Source organism: Lathamus discolor, chromosome 4 (genome assembly GCF_037157495.1).
Source record: "Lathamus discolor isolate bLatDis1 chromosome 4, bLatDis1.hap1, whole genome shotgun sequence".
Classification (NCBI taxonomy): Eukaryota; Metazoa; Chordata; class Aves; order Psittaciformes; family Psittacidae; genus Lathamus; species Lathamus discolor.
In genome coordinates, this window is record NC_088887.1 from 1,371,112 (window position 1) to 1,394,645 (window position 23,534).

The following is a 23,534-nucleotide window of genomic DNA, read 5'->3' on the forward strand; positions in this document are numbered from 1 at the left end:
GGTACTCCAACAGAAGCCACTGGCAGCAAAGTCTCTCTCAAATCGCTCTGTTACCACTGACTCCAGACTTCTTTAGATAATAGCTGATAAAGTTCAAAACATTAATTTCCACCCATAAACAGGAACTGGAAGCCTAGGGAGTTAATAAGGCTTTTTCATCTCAGCCTGACTCTCTGATCTAATTTCAGATAGCAGGAAATATGCCAACTTTAGCCGCTAATTAGAGTTACTCTTTGGAGATTATTTGTAGCAGACCTCCAAGCTTCTTCTAACAAAAATGCGCTGACAGCCCTGCCAGCATAAATATGTTAGATGTTGGTAGTGTAGAGGCCATTTGAATTATGCACTGAATTGTTACAAAGAGCTTTAAAATATATGAGACTTCACAAACAGTAACTCTATCTGGAAACCATGGTTCTGTATTACCCCCAAAACCCCAAGTGTGGCAGCATTGCCAGTTCTGTCTCTTCTTGCAGGTGCCAGAAGTTTTTAAGTCGTGAAAACCGGTGGTATTAGTGATTCCATTTGATTTTTCATTTGTTATTTGGTCCTGGTTTTGAAAGTGCTCTCGGTACCTTATTCTGCTGCAATCTGGTTATATTCACTTGGGATGAGGCGTCTACTGTACTCTAGAATAACTTTTGCTCTCAGAGAAAATAAGGTGCTCTCTCATCATGACAGACAAGTTTGTCCCACCCTCACAGTGGGCTTCAGCTCTCTCGGGAAGTCATGCTTCCCAATGTAGCTGTATTTACTATTCAGCAGAAGTAAGACATACAGAATCTGACCCAGAGAAGTGGAGAATAAGTGTATGGTGGCAGACATGTGATTGTAAGATTCCTTTTATAAATGCTTTTTCCTCTTGTAGCGCTCATATTTTATGCTTGTACCTCACCTTTCATTCAAGGTTGAGCTCTTTTACGTTCAGTTTCCGCAACATCTAGGTAATAGTGGCCATAAAGCAGTTTATAAAATTAACCAAGCCTCACATTACCCCTTTGAGAAATTCCCTGAGCTTTATAACAGACATGAAGTGATGAGTCAGTGAGGACAATGCTGAGAATAGAACCGTGTCTGTACTTCAACTGCTGTGCATCGCTCACTCATGAAGATGGGAAAATGTGCCGTTACTGATTGCAGCTCCTCCTTCCATGCTTTCCAAAGAGCACTACTGAGGGACACATAGTGCTTCCAAGGCAGTTGAGAAAACAGTCACCCACAGGAGAAAGCAAACACTCAGGTCCTAGACCTCTTGTCTTTTAATGTATTTCTTCCATCTCGGTTTAAAAACTGTGTCAGAATGCTTGGGTGCTGTATTCCTGGGTACCTCCTCTTCTTTGCCTTCTCTAAACCAAATTCCCTGGCCAGTCTAAAGCTTCCAGGGTGATTTTCACATCACTGAAGCTGAGACATACAGTGCATCGCAGTTAAATAGGAAAAATGAAGATACGGGCTAACTGAACTACAATATGCTTGAGATACCAGGAAGCATTTTCAAAGCAAAATATTTTGGTTTTCAGGCTTTTGACTGTGGAAATATTTAATTTAGTTGAAAATGCAGTTTTCCAGGAAAGGCAGTATGGGGAAAAATGCTGTCCAGCCCATGCCTGTGCCCTGTTTATTTTCTTTCTTTAAACGATATCTAAGGAATTTATAGTAGTCTTTTCTCTATGTGCGTCTTGCATTTAAGATTCATGTCTTGTTTAACCTCAAAGTCTATGGATGACTGGAGAACTGGAAGAATGACAGAGAATCACACAGGCAAAAGCAAATTAATTTGAGAGGGCGAAATGGGTTTTATTTTGATTCTCTATTGCCACTCAGCCTTATGGCCATTTACACTTACTAGCATGATGTGCTAGTACTGATGTAAAATGAGAAGAGTGGTTCAGAGCAGGTAGTGTTTCCTTGCTCTGCACAGTAAGCTTAATGGCAGATTTATAAGAGGTGGGTTGTGTCGCTGTGGAGGAACAGTTCCTAGGCACAGCTCCCTTCCTCAGTGAGATGAATTTAGAACAGCTACGAATCCCAGAAGTTGAAGCCCACTGCTGAGCTCGGATGCCTTCTTCCTCTGAACTGTTTCAGTGACCAGGCTGCCTGCCAAAACCTTTACATCAATCTTGAAATATTTAAGCACTGCTTCAGTAGTTGTTTTCTCCATCCTACTCCATATTAATACAGCCTAATGATCCATACTGGAGGGTGGCGGAAGAGCCGTGAATCCAACACATTGGGTTGTTAATAGATCCAGGTCTGTAAATGACCGTGCAAAACAGAAAGCAACAGAGTATCTGACCCTTCGTCCTTTTTAATTAACCTCTGTAGGAAGAAATACCTAAGAAAAACTGATTTCAACACTGGCCTTTAATGCAAAGATAGAAGAGCTGCCAATCTAAGGGGAACTGCAGAAGCATAAGAAAGATGAATACTCGCATCCCTGGATTGTCAAAAATAAACCCCAAAATAAAGGCAGGCAGAAGACTGTAACTTTGGTTTGGTGTAATCCTGATAAAGGACATGGCCTCCACTTCTTTAGGCAGTTTTAAGGCAGATACGCACATTTGTTGAAGTAAAAATCAAGAATGGAAAACTTTCCTTTTCTTTGACGTGTAAAGACAGCAGGAAATGTCGCTGTGACCGTGTGTAGGGAAGTGGCCCCAACCTGCAGTGCTCAAAGGTGCCAAGCCACTTGCCAGTGCTGTGTCCCAGCACTACGGCTGGCCTGCAGCATGCTCAGGAGGGAGCGGGACGTACGCACGGGTTGAATTATGTCCTAGCGCAAAAGGCAGCTATGTACAACGGGGGATGCCATGGTGCTCTCAAGGGAACCACAGTTAAGAAATCTAAACAAGCAGTTGCTTGGTCACTCCAGAGAAGACATCAGTGAAAACATTTACATTGAAAAAGGGGTATGTGGGTGGCTTGGCCAGCAGCAATGTTTTGGTTCTTTCTGCTGTAGGGAGTTAATTTTTCCCCAGACTCAGTCAGCCAGCTTAATTTAGAGCAGATTTAAGTTACACTCGGGGTAATGTTGGTATTAAATGAGTGCCAGGACTGTGGAGGTGAACTTCAGCAGCGCTGTGTATTGGGTGTTGCTGACAATTTGGATCTTGGCGGTAATTCATTAGAAAGCTGGTGTAAGGAGCCATGATTTTCATAGTGTGGAATGGAAAATCAGGGAGAAGTGAAAAGCAAGACAATGCAAAATAGCGTGTACGCAAGTAACAGTTTTACCTTCTTTCAGCTGTCTTCTCTGATGTCCCTCCCTGTTTGCATGTAAACTTGCACCCACCTCTTTTCTGACTGTTTTATTCTCTGGAATATATAGCACTACTCACGATCTGTTTGACCTATTAAGCTGCATCCCAGAACCACTATAAGCATAGACATAGCGATGGGTAGATGCCCTGGGATTACTGAAAGGTGTTGCCTAAGGTTAGGATTAGTGTATTTTAATCAGCAGTATGTATTGGATTTACTTCCAAGTGCCTGGACAGCCCAGTATTTCAAAACCAATCACTGCTGAAGCAGGCTTTGTTTGCTACAGGGTATTTAACACGTTTTAGTTCTCAAAGTGCTGAGCTTACTGGGTAGGATTCAGAAAGAGTTTAAAAAAGGGGATGGGAGGAGCTCAGCTTTGCAGTGTTTAATTTTCAGAGGCCAAGCTGTGGGCATGGAATGCCGAACTGTGAGTCAAGCCCTACTGCCTCCCCTGATGTCCCCTGGGAGAAGTGAAAACCTCAGGTCAGATCCAAAACTGCCACCAGACTGGATCCAAAACTACCACTAGTTGAAAAGCCATCTGGAGATGCACAGTGTACAGAAATGTGGGGGGTACTGAAGTGCTCCAGTAAGGTATCAATCTGCACTCCTATGTAAAAGAGTAATTATATGAAACAGTGATTTTAACGTGCAGGTGTGGATTTGGGTATCAATGATGTGAGATGGGGAAGAGCAGTCTTCAGTATTGCATACATGCTTGGGATTTTATCTAAAACTCGCTTTCGGTGCCTTGGTCTTGTGCCCCCTTGCACACAATCCCTGAAATTCAATCCTAATCCTACTTTGTGGTCTTGCTTTTGTATAGGAAACCAGACGTTTCCAAATGCACTTCTGAAACTTGAGTGGGGAAATGGGTTGCTCTGCAGACCTGCTCAAGGTCTTTAAAGGGGTGTTAGCTGAACTTTGCTCCCCAGGCCAAGGTGTCAGGTCAATAGTCCAGTCTGGGTTAGCACTCTAATGTCAGTGAGGAGAGAAAGGCTTCCTCTTAGGCATTTAGTTAGGTTCCTGCTCCCAAGAGCCCTTAGGAGCCTGCCTCTCTCACGTCATTGCAGAGCCGCCTAGGGAGGCTGCCCACTTTACTTAAGCTGGGTCCTGGCATTCATTGCTGACCTCTGTTTCCGACTGCCTGACATAACTCTAGCAAGACCTCCTGGCAAGGCTAGGTCCTCTGAACCAACTTCACAGGTCTGCTCTGGGGCGGCTGCCTGACTTCTTTAGCCCAGCCCTGGGCAACTAGATGCCTAAAAGCGGCACTTGGCTGCAGCTCAGTGTCTGTGCTCCTGAGTTCGGTTCAGGAGATACATCACTGCAGTCGATGTGATGTTATGCTGCTGAACGCAATGACGGGCTGTCATCAAGGCAGTGTTGTGCTTTCACAGACCTTAGGACCTGAATGGCAGCAGCTAAACGCAACAGCTTGTGGGGAATGATAAGCTAAAGCCCTCATTTATTACAGTTTCCTCTGAAATCGGCTGTGCCCCTGCCTGGTGCTCAAGCTGTACTTCTGCATTATCTGCCTCTCCAGACAGGAGAATGTGGCACATGCAAAATCCCTGCTCCATTAAGATCTTTGTCAAGCTCACACATTTGAAAGATACGGAAGAGACAATCTCGGGCTTCAATGTTTTGTGTCAGTGCTTAACAGCAGGGCCCTGAAGGCTGTTGTTACCCCTGGGGTTCAAACCAAAGGGGAACAGATGGGATAAATTGAGATTATTCAAGAAAGCTCTTGAGTTGTTTGAATTGTGGGCACCAGCCCCTACTGTCCAAATACACGGCGTTAATGGTCCTTGGAGAAGAAAAATCAAAAGTTGATGAAAATGTTTAATTTTCTATACAGATTGCCCGTACTCGTGCTAAGGCTTGGGATTTTGAAAGCATTTAACTCCTTGCATCCAGGCAGACACATTTGAATTCTGTTTTAATCACTGTGGTTTCATTATCACTTAATTGCTACCGATAGAGGTTTTTGTTTCAACTACTTGTTACTCAAATGTTACATCAAAGAAAGAAATGTGAGCACGTCTTTTGACCATAAAGAATGTCTTATCCCTCAGGCAGCAGTTAAACAGACTTTCACCAGTTGCAGATTGGACTCAAAATAGACTCAAAATCTTCCCCTATCCCATGCATTGTTCATTGACGGGGCTTTTTGCCAGCCTTCTGCTGCCTGATAGGTAGCTAAATCACAAAAGATACAGATGCTGCTTCCAAAGCGCTGTGGGGAATGGTTGTCCGGCGTCCTGGTCAGAGAACAATACAACAAATACAAGCAACCAGTGTATTTATCCGTACAAGAGGGGAAGCAAAGGGATTGACACTGAACCCCTGGTAGTAAGGTACAGGCTCTGCATCTGACTCAGAACATGACCTTTCGAAGTAATTTTGAGCCAGCTTCTAAAGGTATGGAGTTGTCAGCGAGTTCTGCCTACTCAGGTGATGTGGTCCTTGAAGACTGTTACATGTTTCCTGAGTAAACCCAGCCTTACCTGCAAAATCCTTGTGGACCTGTGTAGCTGTATTTCTGTCGGTGCTCTTCTTGACCTGGGAGTGTGGGCTGCAAATGAAGGGCAAGCAAAAAGGAAGCTACAGCACTTCTTATCGTGCAAGAATTTCAGATGTTGAGCCAACTGAAGGGTGCAGATATACCAGCCTAAAGCCCATGTAGTGCATTGACAGCCTGTCTGTCGCTTGCGTTTTCCCTGGCTTCAATAGTCTGTATTTTTCACCATTACGAAGCAGAAAGCACTTCTGTGTGTTGAATGGTTGTCGCTTTATGAGATGTTGTAACTTCTGTTTAGGGAGAAACAAAATGGCTCCATCTCTGGTACAGGCAATACATTGTGGCTGGGGGCTTGCTGTTTCAAAGTTCACAGAAATAAGGACTTTCCCTTTCTGGAGCTTAGTTCTTCAGCACCTGTACGTGTGTGCAAGTTAGTGGACACACATGTAGACACATATATGTATTACATACTTATTGCCCATGCTGCCTGCTCAAAATGGACAGTGGGGTTTGAGGCAAGGGATTCGTTTTAGTCATCTGAAAATCAGACATGTGAGCTAAGCTGTATATGTACAGTCAGGGCTTCTGCACTCAGTCGGGTGAGACGGTCACCTCCAGGAGATTGTTCATCACTATAAGATTAATTTCAGGGGATGATTAACTTGGACTGAATATGTGTCTTTCTGATCATTAAAACTGGATGGAGTAAATCCCATCCCAAGAGGCTAAGGCATCTACCCTGTGAAGTTGTCTAAATACCTTTAATTCTTACTACAGTTCCTTAAAATCTGATTATAGGCAGCATTTCAGAGTATACAAAATATAAAATGGAAGCACACTAGAACTGGAAGCAGGAACAGGTGACCTTGAGGCCAACACAGAGGCATTGTCCAAATATGCAGAGATCAGGTAAGGAATGTCAAAGCCTACCTGAAGTTGAATCTGGTGATGTACAATGTGCCCTTGTGGCAAGGGCTGCCAACAGCATTGTGGCCTGCTTAGGAAGAGTGTCACCAGCAGGATGAAGGATGTGATCCTTTCCCTCTACCCAGCCCTGATGAGACCCCATCTGGAGTAATGTGTGCCCATTGTGGGTTCCCCATTACAGAGAGACATGGACATACTGGGGAGAGTCCACTAAGATGATTAAGGGACTGTGGTATCTGTTGTGTGAAGAGAAGCTGTAGAAGTCGACGTTGTTTAACCCTGTGTATCTTACCGATGTGCATAAATACCTCTTGGGAGGGAGTAAAGAAGATGAAGCCAGGCTCCGTCAGTGGTTCTCAGTGAAAGGACAAAGAGTGGTGGGTCATGAACTAAATTACAAGAAATTCCATTTAAACATAAGAAAAAAGCTTTTTCTCTGGTGTCGTGGAGCAGATTCTCCAGAGAGTTTGTGGAGTTTCCGTTCTTGGAGATACTCAGAACTCAACTAGACATGGCCTTGGTCAGCCTGCTCCAGCTAACTCTTGTCGTGACAGGAGAGTCAGACTAGACAATCTCCTGATGTCCCTGCCGGCTTCAGTTGTTCGGTGATTCTGTGGTCGCAGAGAGGTTTGGGAGCTTGCAGAACTGCAGCCAGACCTTTCTTTGTCTCTTTTTATCATTAACACACCTGTAAGAGCTCTCTCCTCTGCAGCCAGCCTGCCTCTGAAAGTAGTAAGATGTCAAATACCATAGAAATGCAAAATATGTAATTGTTGTCTTTTTACTATTAGCATGTCATTAATTTGATTTTGTTTAATGACAAAGGAATAAATAGTTCCTGAATGTATACTTAATGCACAAAGAAAACCATCAAAACCGTTACAGGATAGCAGCTTCACAAAAGAACATCTGTTGAAGGAAATGACCTGCACAAAGTCATTGAAAGTCCATTATTCACTAACTGGCTACCTATTGAGAACTAAATGACGCAAATGACTTACACTCATTGGCTTTTCATCTCCAGCAAAGTGGGCTCAAATCCCTAATAAGGCACCAGGTGAAAATGAGTCTCTAAGGCCTCCATTCCAAATCCCCTGTTATGCACCATATAAATTAGCACATTAGCAGGCTTGCCTCAAGGGAAAAGCAGGACTAGGACGGCAGGTGTGTCACACAGCATAATTGAGATGCAGCAGCAGAGCAGGCTGGTGCTTTTGCACAGTGCCAAGCTGCTTCACGCCACCCCTATTGATCTGTAACTTTCATGAGCTCTAGACTGGCTCCTCATTTTAAAAGCCCCAGCTTTTGTTATATCAAAGAGTCTCTCCAAGGGGGGAAAAGAAATCACTGAGGTTTTTGATTGAATAGGCCAACCAATACAGAATCCCCAGATGTGAAAACGTTTGTCAATATTAATTTGGTGTACAGAGACGGTTCAGAAAACAAATTAAGGACAATCTGTTTGCACTTTTTTTCCTCTTCGAAGGCCACTCAGGCTGTTATGAAGGCAGTGCTGTGGGTGAGAGGAGGAAGAGGAGCCATCAGGCATTACCGTGCTGTTGTACACAGAGGGTGGTCTTTTTCGCTGCTGGTGTAGATATGTCAATGGGGTGAAAAAGTGGAATAAGTCTAAGATGGTTTTGCTAGGGAAGGACTTTTGTGAACAGTATGAATAGGGAAGGGAAGAATAAACTTAACAGAATACACTGGAAAAGTTAGGCTTGATACTGTCAAAATGTTGAGAGTCATTCCCCTACTACTATGGGTTAACACCATGGTACTGAATATCTTCTGTATCATAGGCCATCTGTCCCTCCTACAGAACGGCGATGAGGAACAGGGTCAGAGGAATTCCTGCAAGCCACGAGCCTGGCAGCCTGCCTTTCCCAACCTGCCATTCTAATGCAACGTGTCATCAACCCAGGGGAGGCAGCAGTAGATACCTGTTTGATTCAAAGTTCAAGGCTCTCATATCGTATGTATTTACCTGACGGAGCACCAGAACAGTATGGTTACTGTCATAAAGCACTGGGAGAGGGTTTCCTGGTAGAGCTCTATGCATTCAGTCACATTTCCAAGGCTCAGCTGAATTACTCCTGTTGACAAAGCAAGGCTGATGTGTTGAAGTGGAGCACTGATGAAGAGCAGTAAAACCACTTTGTTTGTTCTCATCAGGAGCTATTTGCAAACCCGCCGAACTAGAGAACAACTAGAAAGCCCCATCTTTTGCTTAGTGATTATAAAATTCTTATTAGTGCATAACCCTTCTTCCTTGTTGATGATTGAGAGACTGTCTTGCAAAATTCTGGATTAAATTGATGTGTTCGCTGCTTTAATCTTCGGGAATCAAATTAATCTCTCCTGACATTCTAATGGCTTTACCAGGATGACATAAAGAATTACATTGGCAGAAGGATGCAGGTGAAGTCCAAAAGCAGAGATCCAAATTAGCTGTTGTGGAATAAATCCCAGCTACCCTTCAACCTTTCAAATATGATACATTGGATTCTGTACATTCTATCTAGCTTTGGATCTGAAAAGGCAAAATTAATGAGGCATTTAAAAGTTATCCCTGTAACTCAAGCACTGGTGAATATTCATGAGTATGGTCCTAAATTCAAATCTAAAATTGCCTTGAGTTCATGAAAACAAGAATTCTCTTTCATAGAAAATGTCAACGTGTAGCTCTTTGTCTCTTGAGGTAGAACTAAAAGGACACCCTCTGAAGTTACTCACATAAAGAGTAATGACAAAGGGGAAGAGATATGTGAAATCTGAGAATTGGGAAATATAGGTTAATAAACTGGCTAGCAGTTAGGCACATGTTATAGAAGGAAGCACAGATCTCACTAACTGATTTCAGTCTTACCTTGAATTAGTCTCCTAAATGCCCTAACCATCACACTCCATGGATTCAACCTTTGTACTCCACTTGAGCTTAAATGTAACTGGACCGCAGAAGAAGTGATCCTTCATTTTCTCTATTAATTACCCTGCTGTGGCGTGTTCTCATTTTTTTCCTTTATTGACTTGGGAAGCCCTATCCAGTGGAAAGGACCCCAAGATCCAGTCTGCAAGGAGGGGCTGAAGCTCTGACCAAACTCTTTCACTGAAGGCCCAGATATGACTTTTACAGACATCCTTGGTCAGAATCTTTTGTGCCTAACTCAGAGATTTCAGCAGATGAATATTGTCTGACCAGTAGAAACTAAATGCATAAATCATTACTACCAGACCCACAGAACTTTGATCGTTTCAAGATCTCAGACTCTGAGTAACTTCAGGCGCTGTGATTGAAAGGATTGTTGTTGGGGTCCTGTTTGTTTGGTGTACAGAGAGTATCTTTCGATGTGCACAGAGTTACCCATAAAATTTCCTACAACTCTGTCCTTTTACACAGTTGTTAGAGGTTGAAAAAGAAACTAGAGATCTCTCCTGTAAAAGTGTACGTGTGCTTGGCACAAATATCTCTGTCTATTTCTGCCTGCAGTGGAAATTCAGATAAGAAATCTTGCTATCTAAACCAAGGTCTTTATTTTCCTTGCATGAAATGATAGTGTGGCATTTTCTTGGTAAAGAAGAAGCAAAACCATATTGCACAGTATGTGTGTATGACATAAATAACATTGTACCTATGTTTTCTTAGCTTTTTTGTCATACGACAAGAATTCAGTATGGTTGCATGCGTAATTTCATATGCAGCAAGCCAACAGCTCTGTGAATCGCATCCCTCTGTTGGTATTTTGACTTGAAGCAAGTAGGGAATTTGAAGATGGAATCTCAGCTTTTCACTGCTTGACTATGTGGTAATATTTTGTAATAGCAACAACTGGTTATGATATAATATGGTTGCTATGGGAAGGCTATTATTTAATTTGTATACATTTACGTGAATTGTGTGGCATCATATAGCATCGACATTCTATTACAGAATAATACTCTCCAGTATGCTTCACATAAAATCCTTACCTTGCAGATGATCTCCAGGTAGGTTATATGCCACCAGTCCCATGCAAGTCTTTTGAAGGAGGCCTCTGGCTTGGTGGGCTGCCAACACAGAAGGAAATCACATCATCAGGGGAAAGTCTTGGGACACTTATAATCCCATTTTAGCCCTTTAGCAGACCTTTAAATAGGGCTGAGATGGCTCATTCACTTTGAGCAGAGGATCATTTCAGCCTTATGCAGCTGTTGTTATCAAAGTTAGCTCTTATAAAACAATGCTTCACTGATGGTAACCAAGGTATTAGTGTTATCTGTAGCTTGGTAAAGGGAACTGCTGCAATATCTTAGAGTTCATAAACCTAATGCTTTGATCCAAAAAAATATGAGATTACTCTTTTCATAAATACCTTAGGTGATGTAGGTACAAAAATCCCATTGACAGTCGTAGCATGACAGAAAATCATCTAGTCTGTTCTGCCTTAAGGCAGGATAAGGAATACGTAAACTGTTTCTGGCAGATACTGTCTAATCTCTTTTTAAAGGCCTCTGGTGATGGAGACCCCGACACCTCCCTAGGCAATCTGCTGTAGTACTTCACTGTCCTTGCAGTGGGACTTCAGCAGGGGTGGAAGAGTACTTAAAAATATGCGAGAATTGAGGCACCACAAGAGAGAGCAAGGGTTACAGTCATAAACCACTCTGAGGGAGGTTTGCACAAATAGGGTATTTTTTTATGTGGATCATTACATAAAGGATATCTGAGGATAGTGGGATGGTGTGGGATCTAGGGATAAAACGGTTCCTGAGAAAAACAGAGACCACAGAATCATAGAATAGTTCGGGTTGGAAAGGACCTCAGGATCATCCAGTTCCAACCCCCCTGCCATGGGCAGGGACACCTCACACTAAACCATCCCACCCAAGGCTTCATCCAACCTGGCCTTGAACACTGCCAGGGATGGAGCACTCACAACCTCCCTGGGCAACCCATTCCAGTGCCTCACCACCCTAACAGGAAAGAATTTCCTCCTTAGATCCAACCTAAACTTACCCCGTTTAACTTTTAACCCATTACCCCTTGTCCTGTCACTACAGTCCCTGACAAAGAGTCCGTCCCCAGCATCCCTATAGGCCCCCTTCAGGTACTGGAAGGCTGCTCTGAGGTCTCCACGCAGCCTTCTCTTCTCCAGGCTGAACAGCCCCAACTTCCTCAGCCTAAAAGGGAGAGGGGGAGTTGGTGGTGGTTTTTTCCATCCCACAAACTCTGGCATTCTCCACTATTGGAAAAGCCTGGGAATGCAAAAGAAATTATATTCTTTGATTACAGGCCTAATGCTAAACCAAATCTAAGAGGGTATTGGAATTGTAGATGCATAAGAAAGACTTAGACTCATGGCTAGATTAAAGTATAATTTCCTGCTTCACTTCAGAGAAAAAGACCTTATCGCCCAGAAAAATCAAAACAAGGCAAAACCCACTCATCTCAACTGCTTTGTATCTAATTCTGTGTTGTAGGCCAAGTTGTAAGGAGTGTGCTTACAGCAACGAGGCACTAATGTATTCATTGGAACCCAAAGTGTTCCCTGAAAAACACTGAAGTACAAAAGCAATTACCATTAATCATTATATACAATGAAAGTAACATAATCATCAAGTGATAGTACCTTCTGAAATAACACATTACAGCCTAGGATAAAAGAGCACTTTCAGCATTGCTGTTGCTGTTATCTCATGAATGTTTATGCTTTTGCTTTCTTCTCTTCTTTTGATGTTTTGCTGTCCAGGTGGGGTTTGACCCTACTAAAGAGCATGGTTTCCCATGATTTGCTCTTTACAGAGAAGTTGATTTTCTGTAGTATTTAAGAGCATAACTATTGCAACCTTTGGGCGTGCAAACTGGAAATATTTGCCTGAAGCCCTCAAAGAGGGTTTTGCAAAGGGAGGTGACGGCTTCTGCCCAAGTGAAATTCGGCTACCGTGCAGAAAAGCAGTGCCAGCTCTCTGTATCACGATACTCTGCCAATTACTTAAGCAGACCACAGGCCAAGCTCCTTCGCATCAAGCACACAGGATTGCCTGACTGCAACTCGCAGTTAGTTCTAGCACAGGGAAAATGGTTTATATGATACCAGTACAAGTGCTGCAGAAAGTCTGTTGATTTACTGGGAATAGTAAGGATGCATTTATGTGCGATATGGTATTAGCTGCTATCCAAACATATTGGTGGTTCATTCTCTTAAGTGGCATTCTGGGCAAACGTGTTGATCTTTCCTTTGACATTTCCCTGCCTCCTCTGGAGTATCCTACGTGGGGGTTCTCTGTTCTGCAGTTCTTTTGGTTTTAAGTTGGTCGGATCGAGGGAAACCAGTGGGGAGAAAAGAGGCCAAATCACACTGAAGTGAAAATGTACCGGAAACGTGGTATTATATCACCGTGTGGATTCCTTCCTGTATCGCATGTAATAGTGTCTGCTCTCAGAGCTCCAGGTTAAGGGGAGGTTAGTGTGAATTGTCACAACTAATAAACGGGTGGAATTACCGAGGAGAGCAGATACAGATTGAAAATGCATTTGACTGCAATTTGGTGTCTTTGTTTCATTAAACCACGGTTCTCTGCTGAGTTGTCTTCAACAAGACAGTTTCAGAATTCTCCATGGGATTGCTTGGCTTGATAAAGCATCCCGTCAGGCTGTGACAGCAGTGATGTTGCACTGCTTTTTGGGCTGAGGCACTGATGAGGCTTGATTCATGCGTTCTGACAGAGGCTGAACGATACGATGGAGCTGCTTAGAAAGGATCCAGTTCACAGGACAAACACAGCTTTCACAACAAAGTGCCTGTGCGTTTGATTTGTTTGTAAATATGCCTGGATTGCATGCGTAAAGAATGAGAATCCGTGAGCACTTTGGGCATGATGGTGGCATTGGAGGGTAGGATCATATCGCCATATTCACAGGTCAAGGGTGCAAGAGAACAAAACCTGTGGGTGGTTCTTACCACTGAGTTAGGGTAGGGGATTTACAGCAGTTTTAGTCCTTAATCAGATTAGAGATTGATGATAGAAGGCCTTTAGATGGCTCTATGAATCTCTGGGTTACCTGGGTGCAAATCTGGGGTGACCCATGTGAAATCCTCTGTAACTAGGTGAAAGAATTCCCTTTTTTTTGTAGAATGTGATTACTAATGCTGCAAGGCTGCTTGCTTGTTTGATATTGGCAGAATGTCTGGCAGCGTTATTGGGATATAAGTGCACCGTCAGTAAGAGTCTGAGATACATGCAGCATCAAAACTATTTTAGCGGTGAAAGAGGGACTGGAGCTGTCACAATTTCACATTAGTGACACTGTCCCCTCTGGGCGTAGCGTTATTGTTTGTTGGGGAATTGAGGTATCCCAGTACTTTCCTTTGGAAGAGAGAGGCAAGGCTGTTAGAGGAGAGTGTCAAACCTGAGAGCCAAACATGTGAACAGCCAGAGGCTTAGAGCTGCAAGCTGTTGCATCGACATGAGAAGGCCTGGAGGCATGTCAGTGTGGCACGTGCAAGCCAGCGGCCAAATGTCTCTTGCTGTGCCGGGTGTTTGCATACATGGCCTCTTACCATGTCTGTAAGCCCTTGAGATGCAGATGCTTCAACACCTTACTTCCGAACCTTTTAGTGGCAGGCAGCCTGCATATGGAGGACATAAATTACAGATAAGAGTCAGCTGGTATTAGTTTTGCTATTTATTTTTCAAAGCCATCGAAGCCAAACAGTGCAAACCCCTTCATTCTTAATAGAGCAAGAGCGGTGGGCACTGTGCTGCAGGAAACTCCTGTTGTTTGCACATCTTATTTACCAGTAACCTAAAGGCTCTCTTGTAAGTTTGTCAGTACATGGTATACAGGGATGGTTTTGCAGTCTGTGGCATCTGTTGTAATGTATCTTGTTACTTCTAGCCCGAATAAGAAAAGCAGTCATTTCCAGAAATGAGAGAGCTCATTATAACTGTGGGGAATGAGTTATGCATAATACATACATACTTCAAAACCAAAGATTATCTGCTCTGTGGATGTCCACACAGTATTAACCGGCTGAATGTAAGAGTCTTTCCAGTGACAAGCAAGCAGGAATTAACGCTAAAGGTGAGGATATCGTGTTGGAGAATGGGAAAGAACTGTCAAAAAAGAAGTTAAGGGATAAAATTTTTGACTGCTAGCAACTTATTAGAAGTGAAAGCTTACAAGTGTGCGTAAGGGAAGCCAGCATTGAGAAAGAGGGATGCCATGCTGGGAGGAAGGAGGGCAAGAAGGATCTGCCCAAGGAGTGTCAGAGTTGGGTGACACATAAAGAAGAAATGCAAGGAGACCTCATGTGCTCCAGCTGGCAAAAATATCAGGTGAGGGATCTTGTAAATGTGTAAAGGGAGGGATAGGAGGAGAGGGAAGTAAAGGTAAAGACGAAGAGAGATCTCACATGAGCTGAGGCAGCTGATGCAAGCCCTGTCTTGAGTCATGAAATCTTTGAAATGTCATTTTCTCTCACATTTTGAAGGCAGTAGCCAGCCTCTTGCGCAGTGGCAGGAGATCAGAAGACAGAAGCCCTGCCTCAAACCCTGTTATACATCCTGCTGTTGCGGCTGCATGCCCCATGAGGACAGCTGGCACTCACAGTATGTTCTCCAGGACAGCATATATATTGATTTATGTAACAGACATACCACTAGCATTAGATCATGTGGCCTGACACAGAGGGATTGTGTAAAACACATGGTAAAGCTCCTCCCACAGATTGATTTTTGTGTGTCTTTTTTATTCTAGCTACCGTATTTTAGAGACTCTTTATGCTAACTTTGTGCGCTAGGTGCTATGTACTCGGGTTTTAATGATGGTATTGAAGGGATAAATAATGCTTTGTTAAGATGGAGTTTCTGTTTGAATTGCTTTAGATATTTATGCTTGTCACTAGATCCTAAAAGAAAAAGGCTGCTATTGAATTCCAGCATCATCCAGCCCTGTTGCTTTCCAACACCTCAGAAGCAGGGTGATGCTCAGAGGTCTTGTCCAGGGCAGCTGAGCTATGTGGTTTTACTCAGAATGTGGTCAAAGGCAGGCTAGGTCCCCTGGACTGAAGTGAGCCTAAGCTTGGCAGCAGTGTGTGAGTCTTTACCTGAAGGTACTGTGGGTAGGGCTGGTTCTTGTTTGGAGTTCAGGTGTACTGTATTTGTTCTCAGTCCTAATTATTGTCAGTCATTATGCTCCCTCCTTCCCTTAGGTGGAGTGAGTTTCTTCTGCTTTATGCTTATAAAGCAGTTATAATGTAGTTGTACTGAACCTCTAGTTATTTTTAAATCGTTCCCTTTTCTTTCTAAGTGCTCTTAGTATTTGAACTACAGTGTGGCCACAGCACTTGCAGTGTGTGACTTCTGCCTTTCTTCCCTTCTGTGCAGAACTGTAGATAGCGGCCTCTTCAAATTTTAAACTAACTCAGTTCCATTTACATCTCGGCATGGGCAGTCCCATGGAAGCCAGTGGGGTTCATCCTGTAAGTGTTTCAGTCGCAGGGGTAAATGATGTCTGAGTTGTTTGGGTGTTGAGCTCTTGCAGATTTCACCAGCAATTGCTCCTAGATGATTTAAGGAAGTGCTTTAGGTTCAGACCCTCAGTGTTTTGCTTAGGTATGTTTCCAATTACTATTGAAGAAATCGGTTTACATTGCTGCTGGGAAATTCTGCTGGCATCTCTCTCTCTCTCTCTGGGAAATGAGATCCATGTACACTCTGAAGACCAGCCACCCCTTGAAGACTGTTGCCCTGAGACAGCCTCCCAGCAAAGGCCTTCCTAAATACAGTGGAGAGTTCAAATGAGAGCTTTCAGTAAACTTGTCCTTCTTCCGTGCTAACCCAGCTGAACACCACTTAGCTCTCCTAGTCTTTCTAAGACAATTGCATCACCTCTTTAATGATCTTTTTCCCTTTCTTCTGAGTACCTTCTGGTCTGCTAATAGCTTGTTGGTAATGGCAGTGTTGGCACAGGGTGCAGTATTCCAGGTGTGATTGCATCAGCACTGTATTTTCATTCGATGATATCGTTAGTCATCACTGTCTGCAGTACAGAGGGCAAACAGAGTGACTTTTCCAGTCCAAACAGTTCTAGTCATACACTGAGGCTGGCATGTAGAAGCGTGAACGCCGTGAAGGACCGGGCTCACACCTTCACTATCAAAGCTAGCTCCTGTTTCCAGCCAAGCACTCTTGGATAAACAGAATCCTGTGCTTTGCCATTTTGCTGCCGCATATTAATATAGACTCATCTGAATCTATGTGAATGTAGTTACAGCGCTTTTACCATGATGGTAATGAGAAGGGCCTCATGAGGTCAAAGGAAAGCAAGCCGCACAAACAGTGCATTTTCTGCAATTTGCATTAGAATTAGAAATACCTGCAGAAAACCAGGGGTTTGGGAGGTTAAAATTGTACATTATTTCCTTTACAGCATTGCTGCTTCTGAACTGGCAGTAGCATTGCACTTATTCTTTGCAGGGCGTCAAGCAGATGTTGAGAAAGTGGATATCTACTCCCTAAAGCAATTTGTTCTAGCAGTACTGTTGAAACACAGCTCAGAATTATGTTTAATGTGAGTGAGAAGCTGGAACCACTTGAAAAGGCAGATGGAGGATTTTCCAGACCTGTTAACCTGCCTCCTTCATGTTTTGTTTGTACATCCATCCAGTTTTCTGCTCCAGGCAGCTTAAGCTGGTCATGCCACAAGTAGGTTTGCACCTGGACCATGCTAGGAATGGCTGCCTCAGTATAAGGACCTATTTTGCTCTCCCTGTTGTTATATGAGTTTCAGTTCAAAATTCACAAGACTGTTCCTGTCTCATCACTAACTGGCTTTGAGCTTGCATAGGAGAGTGGCAGCTTGAATAGGGCTGAATAACCCACGGGTAGTCCTTGTCCAGGCAAGTCACCTATGAAGGGTTGGAGCACTTTCTCTGGTCATCTGAATAGAGCAAGCCCAAGTTCTCAAGAAAACAGTAGGAAGTCATGTCTGATGAGCCTCTCGATGGCACAGAGAAGTGCAGTCACGCTGAATGGCACTGTGTTTTTCCTGGTGTGGCCCAGCCTGCCTGTCTTGTCTGATAACTAGTTTTGGCCTTGATTTTGATACCAGGATATAGAATTCGTGATTGCTGGTCCACAGCATGGCTCTGCTGTGTCTTGGGTAGTTTCTTTCAAAGTGCTCTGTCATGGCTGGCTGAGTTAGGTAAGTTACAGGCTGAAGCTTAATTCAAGCTGTAGAAAGACCCCTCTTGAAGATCAAAGGATCTGTGTTTAAACACTGGTAAAAGTATACATGTGATGTGATGTCTATGATTGCAGGAAATAACATCTGTTTTTTCTCAGGTTTATATGTTTTAAGAAGCTTAATTAACAAAATGATAAAGACAGTCTTTATACGGTTATACTTTTCCCTCAATAGAGGCACAATTGTTTGTTATATTCAGTATTTTGAGTGGTTTGCTTATCATGTTTGAACAGGTCTGAGATCTTACGGTACTGTACATTAGACCTACACAGTCTCATAGCTGTGAGGATGGCTATAATACCCTTTGTCTCTTGTCCTAAAGCATTGGATGAATGCATACACAGACGACGTGAACATCAGCCAGGTTTTCTTAGAAATGGGGAAGATATGAGAGGGTTTTACTTGGCACATGGTTTATGCTTTAGAAATCAGGTTTTTTTGTGAACATAATCCTGATGAGCATGTTTGTCATGTCTCTTCAAATTGTACAAATGCTTTTGTACCCTCTGGGCTTTCAAACCTTTCTCTTTTAAATACTCTGTAGTACTGAAGTAGTCTCCAACACTAGGATTTTGACTATAGAGAAAATAATTGCTTCTCACATGATCCTGACTTGTAACTGCATATAAAATTATACAGCACTACTGGTTGTGTTTTCCTTAGCCTTTTATATCCCTCCTTCCATTTTATTGCTTCAGTTATCTGCATCCACCTTGCAGTGCGTATCAGAGCTACAGGTCTTACTTTAGATTGGTTATCACTCCCGGTAATGGAGAATTCCTGCCCTAATGGACAGCGGCCAGTCAGTTTTTTCTCTCTTTTTGTTGTGTCTAAACAGAACATGTGAGATAAGAAGAAATGAAGAGATGGGGAAGTGGTTAAATGCTGAGTCCTGTAAAACCTTGCTTTTGTTTATTATCACCTTAGGCCGTTCAGAGTAAAAATTGTATGAGTAAGAGTTGAATTAATAGATTACACTTTGCATTATTTTGTATGTGAGCCTTACAGGATGTCCCTGGGACATGTATCCGTATTTGATGAATTAATAACAGCACTCTGGAATGACTCATCCTTTCAAAGAGCTGGGGAAGTGTACAACTGTTGGTCTTCAAAACACTGCAGGCAGAGGACAGGGCTAGTTTTTTTTCAACGCAAAGAAAACCATGTCTTGCTATATCCCCCTCACTGACTCTAATCTGGCAGTGTTTCTTGAATGATACAGGAAGGTAGTTGAAAGGCAGCAGGTATCCAAGGAAATGGCTGTAAAACTTCCTTTAAATCGGTATCCATGTGTGTGACTCAACCCTGTCGCCTTTCCAGCTGGCATCTTTACTACCTGAGCACCTACAGAAGGTGCAAGGAGAGCAAGGCATGCCGCGTCAGGTCTGGAGAAACTCCAGCTGATTCTCCTGGCTTTTGCTGTCTTGTTCTGCTGTTGAGTGCCTGGGTTGCTGTCCCACCCCACTGTCAGGAATCTCTTTCCTGCTCCTGCTTGCTGGCAGAACTCCACCCTCCCAGATCTTTTTCATTTGTGTTATTTGCCCTGTTCCTGCTGCTGCTCCCTGGCACGTGCCCCCCTGAGGGTCTGAAAGTTAACCCTGTCTCATTCATAGCAGCTGCTCTCATTTCAGGAGTCTGTGTGAGGGCAGCCAGCATCGCCTGCTTTAGAGAAAAGGGCTTTAATCATCATGAGTGCGAGGGAATAAAAGTAGTTGGTTCTTAACCTCCTCCTCGCGATGGGGAGGGTTGCTCTGCAATGTCTCTTCGTTTATAATCCAATATGTTTATATAGTCTCTAACTTGCTGTTCTGTCTCTTGCACGCCTGTGTATGTGCGCTAGTAGATCCATGTGAATATGCCTTCATGTTAGCTCAACTGTTAATTCTAGTTATTTGTTGTCCATTTATTAATAACACTTCCAAATATCTCTCCCACTGCTTGCATATCTGTCAAAAATCATTGTCATTCCATCACTCAAAAACTACTCGGTCTCCATTTGTTGTCTGTGAATGCGTACTAACAGAGGCTGGCTTGGAAAACCTGCTGGGATAAAATTACATAAAAAGTGCAATTTCTAATGAAAATGGATGAGTTTGCCGAGTTGGGTACCACAGTTCAGTGTTCTCATAATAAGGACTCTGTTTAGATTTTCCCCAGAAATTGCTCTGGAATTTGTATTCTGCTTCTGGATCATACTACAACCTAATAATGTAGAAGTCAATTGACTCTGACTGTTTTACTCTTTGAGCATTTTCTTGCATGTTAATAAATCCCAATCCTGCAGGCTTGATTCAGGTCCTCTAATTTCAGTGAGCTCCCATGAAATCCAAGATAGAAGTACAAACAGATGGGTGAAACAGCACTGATTTGTAACATGAATCTTTAGCCACCAGCCATGGAGGAAAAGTGATTGTCATAGCGTGTGGAACTGTTGGGTATTCTTCTTTGCAAGTCACAGTAGTTGAAAGCTATTGAGCCCTTTCACTAGTGTTTGAGACATCTTTTTTTTCCAGTGCTGAACTTCTGTCTGCCTGCAACTCTTCAGGTTTGTTTCTGGTGTTCAGCGATTTTAACTCTGATGAATTCTGGATACTTGAAGAATGGAATTCCATGCATGAAGCTGTCCAAAATGGCTGAGTACCTGTCTAGCAGAGAAACTCATCTTGACTGATTCTCTCAGAGTCTGGTCCTGGCTGGAAGTATTCTTGCTGAATTTACACTGCCCACTGCAAAAAATAGCAGCCCTGCTTTCACCATCAGACTAAAACCACTTGGAGACTTTTTTAAGCTAATGGCTTTAACACGAAAGAAATGAATGCGATCTTTTTTCAACTACTTCTGACTGATATTCTGTCAGCTAGGCATTTTAATTAATCTTAATTCACATAAGAGCAAAAAGGCATTTTTTCAGTACTGCAGTCTTTCTACAGTCTCTCTGCTTAAATAATTGAGTCTTAACCTCTCCAGAATGAGTCTGTGGTGTTCAGTGCCATTATAACTGCGGCGGAGGGTGTAATTTATTGCCTTGCTGGCTCCTTTTCTTTTCTTTCCCAAATAAGGGTCTAACATTAAAATACATCAAACATTGAGGCTACCTGAAGGAAAAGAAAGGTAAGAAAATCAGAAGCGGGCACATTTTAAATCTCTGATGTTCCTTCTTCAGTATCTGCCACTGTTACTTGAGCTGCTTCTTCTGCCACCATAGTACAAGTGTTGGCAGGTTTAGGTAGAGCAATTTCCTAATGGCAAGTTCTTCTCTTGAAGGTTGCAGCTTGTACACAGGCACCTCATATGCTAGAGCATATGATACATTCAACAGTGTATCTCTACGGCTATGAACAGTGTTAAAAATTGATGGGTATTGTCTTACTGAAACATCAGAAAAACTCAGTGAATCAGTTTGCTGTCCCTAGGACATCAATTTAATAGCACTGGGTTTTCCTTATGGAAAAGATCATTGGACTGTAACTTCAGTGTCCCACTTCCAGCTCAGACAAGTGTCCCTGGCCCTCCTTCCACTCTCCTTCTCAAGGCATCATATCTACCCTGTACCTAGGCATGGGGAGAGATTCCTTTCTCAAATTAAGAGTTTTCTCCTTTTAACTTTCTCTCTTTTTGTTCCATGTCACTGGCCATAGTTGACTGAATAAAGTAATAGCAGTTATAACCCTGTTCATGTTGAGATTTCACGCCGAATCTGTTTGGTTTACACTTAGTACAGCTATGTGCCAAGGCTGCAGAAAAGCTGATAGTTCACAAAGAAAGTGTGCCTGCTTTCTGTATAAGTTTGCAAGCTTGTAATTAGCACGGCATAGGTGTATCTCATGGGATTCATCAGGAAAATTGAGGCTTGAATCTGATACAGGAAAACGTGAAGCCATTTGCCTGGGGTACAGGAGCGAGGAGCACAGGCTGTATACCAGGAGCTGTTTTGCTCATTCTGGAATTCTAGTACTGCTGATGCTGAAGCTGGAGTCCCATGATCATTAATAGCTGGGGCCCTTCATGTGGTAGTGGAGCTCAAATGCTTAGGTTTTCTTAGTTTTCTTCATGAAATTCAAGACAAAAATGTGTGTTGGGATTTGTGGCTGCTCAGGACAATGATACCTGAATTTCCTATTTTTCCAAGATCTGAGAAGACATATAAAGTATACCTAAATTCTATCAATCCTACAGATGATGGAGTAGTATTATAAAAGTATGGATATTCTGATTATCTTCTAGAACTTTTGAGTACATAGATTATTTAAGTAGTGGTAGCTTTATAGCTTTTTGCTCTGTAATGTTGTCACCAGAAGAGGCTGGACTAACTCATATTTGAAGGTTTATTCTCTCTGGCTATATCTAAACTGAATATACAGGAATGCTTTCTGACCCTGAGCAAACATCATTGTCCTTGCTCCATCCAAGGTTTATGTCAATAATTAAGACCCAGGGACATAATTCCTTTGTTTTCCCCAAGCGTGCATCAAGCCCAGTTGCAGATGTTAGAGAAAAGGTGGCCTTTAAACGTGTGCAGAGAATTCATTCTTCCTTCTCCTTGCGAGTTGTTCAGTTGCTCATTTACAGTAATTTTTGACCTCCTACGCAGGATCACGTAAACATCAAGAGATACACTACACAGTTTATTCATCCTGGATGGTGCATTTCTTAAGAAGTGATGTTCAGAAAGTCTGCTGCCCATATGCACACCTGATGAATACATGACACTTGATGCTTCTGTTTCTACCAAAAATATGCTTATCTGCTTAGCTATAATACCTTCCTTACCTCCTCAAGGCCTGGAAAGAAGGATACGCATCTGATGTAAGTTGTCATTGACAAAAGCTGAGGAGCAGGTCCTGGAATCCATTTAGCATTTTTGGGCAGTTCATGGAAAGAAGATAGACTTGCATTTCACTGCAAGCTATTTGGCTGTCTGACAGTTAAAGACGACCAGTTAAGCAAACAGAAAAGGTGATAAAAAACTGAGTTCAGAGATGGTACGTTCAAAGTGAAAGGAAGGAAAGGGCAACACGTTAGTTACTAAGGCAACTGTTTGTTTGATGCTAAATCATTTCCTCACTGAAGGGAGCAGCTTCTGTTTCAAATTAATTTCCTAAGCTGTTGTTGCACTACTCACTCTTTCCTCTTACCGTGTTTCATGCCCAGCACAACTTCTTGCCAGTATCTTATTTTCCAGCTCCCGTCTAACCACTGAACTGTGTTTCTCAGTAAGTGGTCAGGGTACAGTTATGAGGCAGAGATTCTGCTGTTCGTAGCTTTGGTTCTAATCTATCAGCAACTGCACAGCTCAAGGTACCTAAGACAGAAATGACTGTCACTGATTTGTTGGAAAGCTGCATCAAGATACAGTCGCCATAGAGAGGAAAAAAGACTGAGGTTAGTTCAGTGCTCATTCCCCTAATCATTTTTGAAGCATAGATGGTGATGATCAGAAGAAGTAGGTCTTGTTCACTGGCTGCTTTACCACTTCCTGAAGAAAACAGAGTATCTCGCAGGTTACCATAATAATCACTAGCTCAATCTGCTCAGAGTGTTCACTAATATATTTCAGACTCTTTGGTTTTACTTATTCTCTTCCCTGGCCCA

At 42.8% G+C, this 23,534-nt stretch overlaps 1 long non-coding RNA gene across 10 annotated transcripts in view; it reads left to right on the forward strand.

Annotated features, from left to right (window-relative positions):
- Nucleotides 1-23,534, forward strand: part of LOC136012886 (uncharacterized) — a 332,231-nt gene that overhangs the window by 133,922 nt on the left and 174,775 nt on the right. The window lies entirely within an intron of this gene.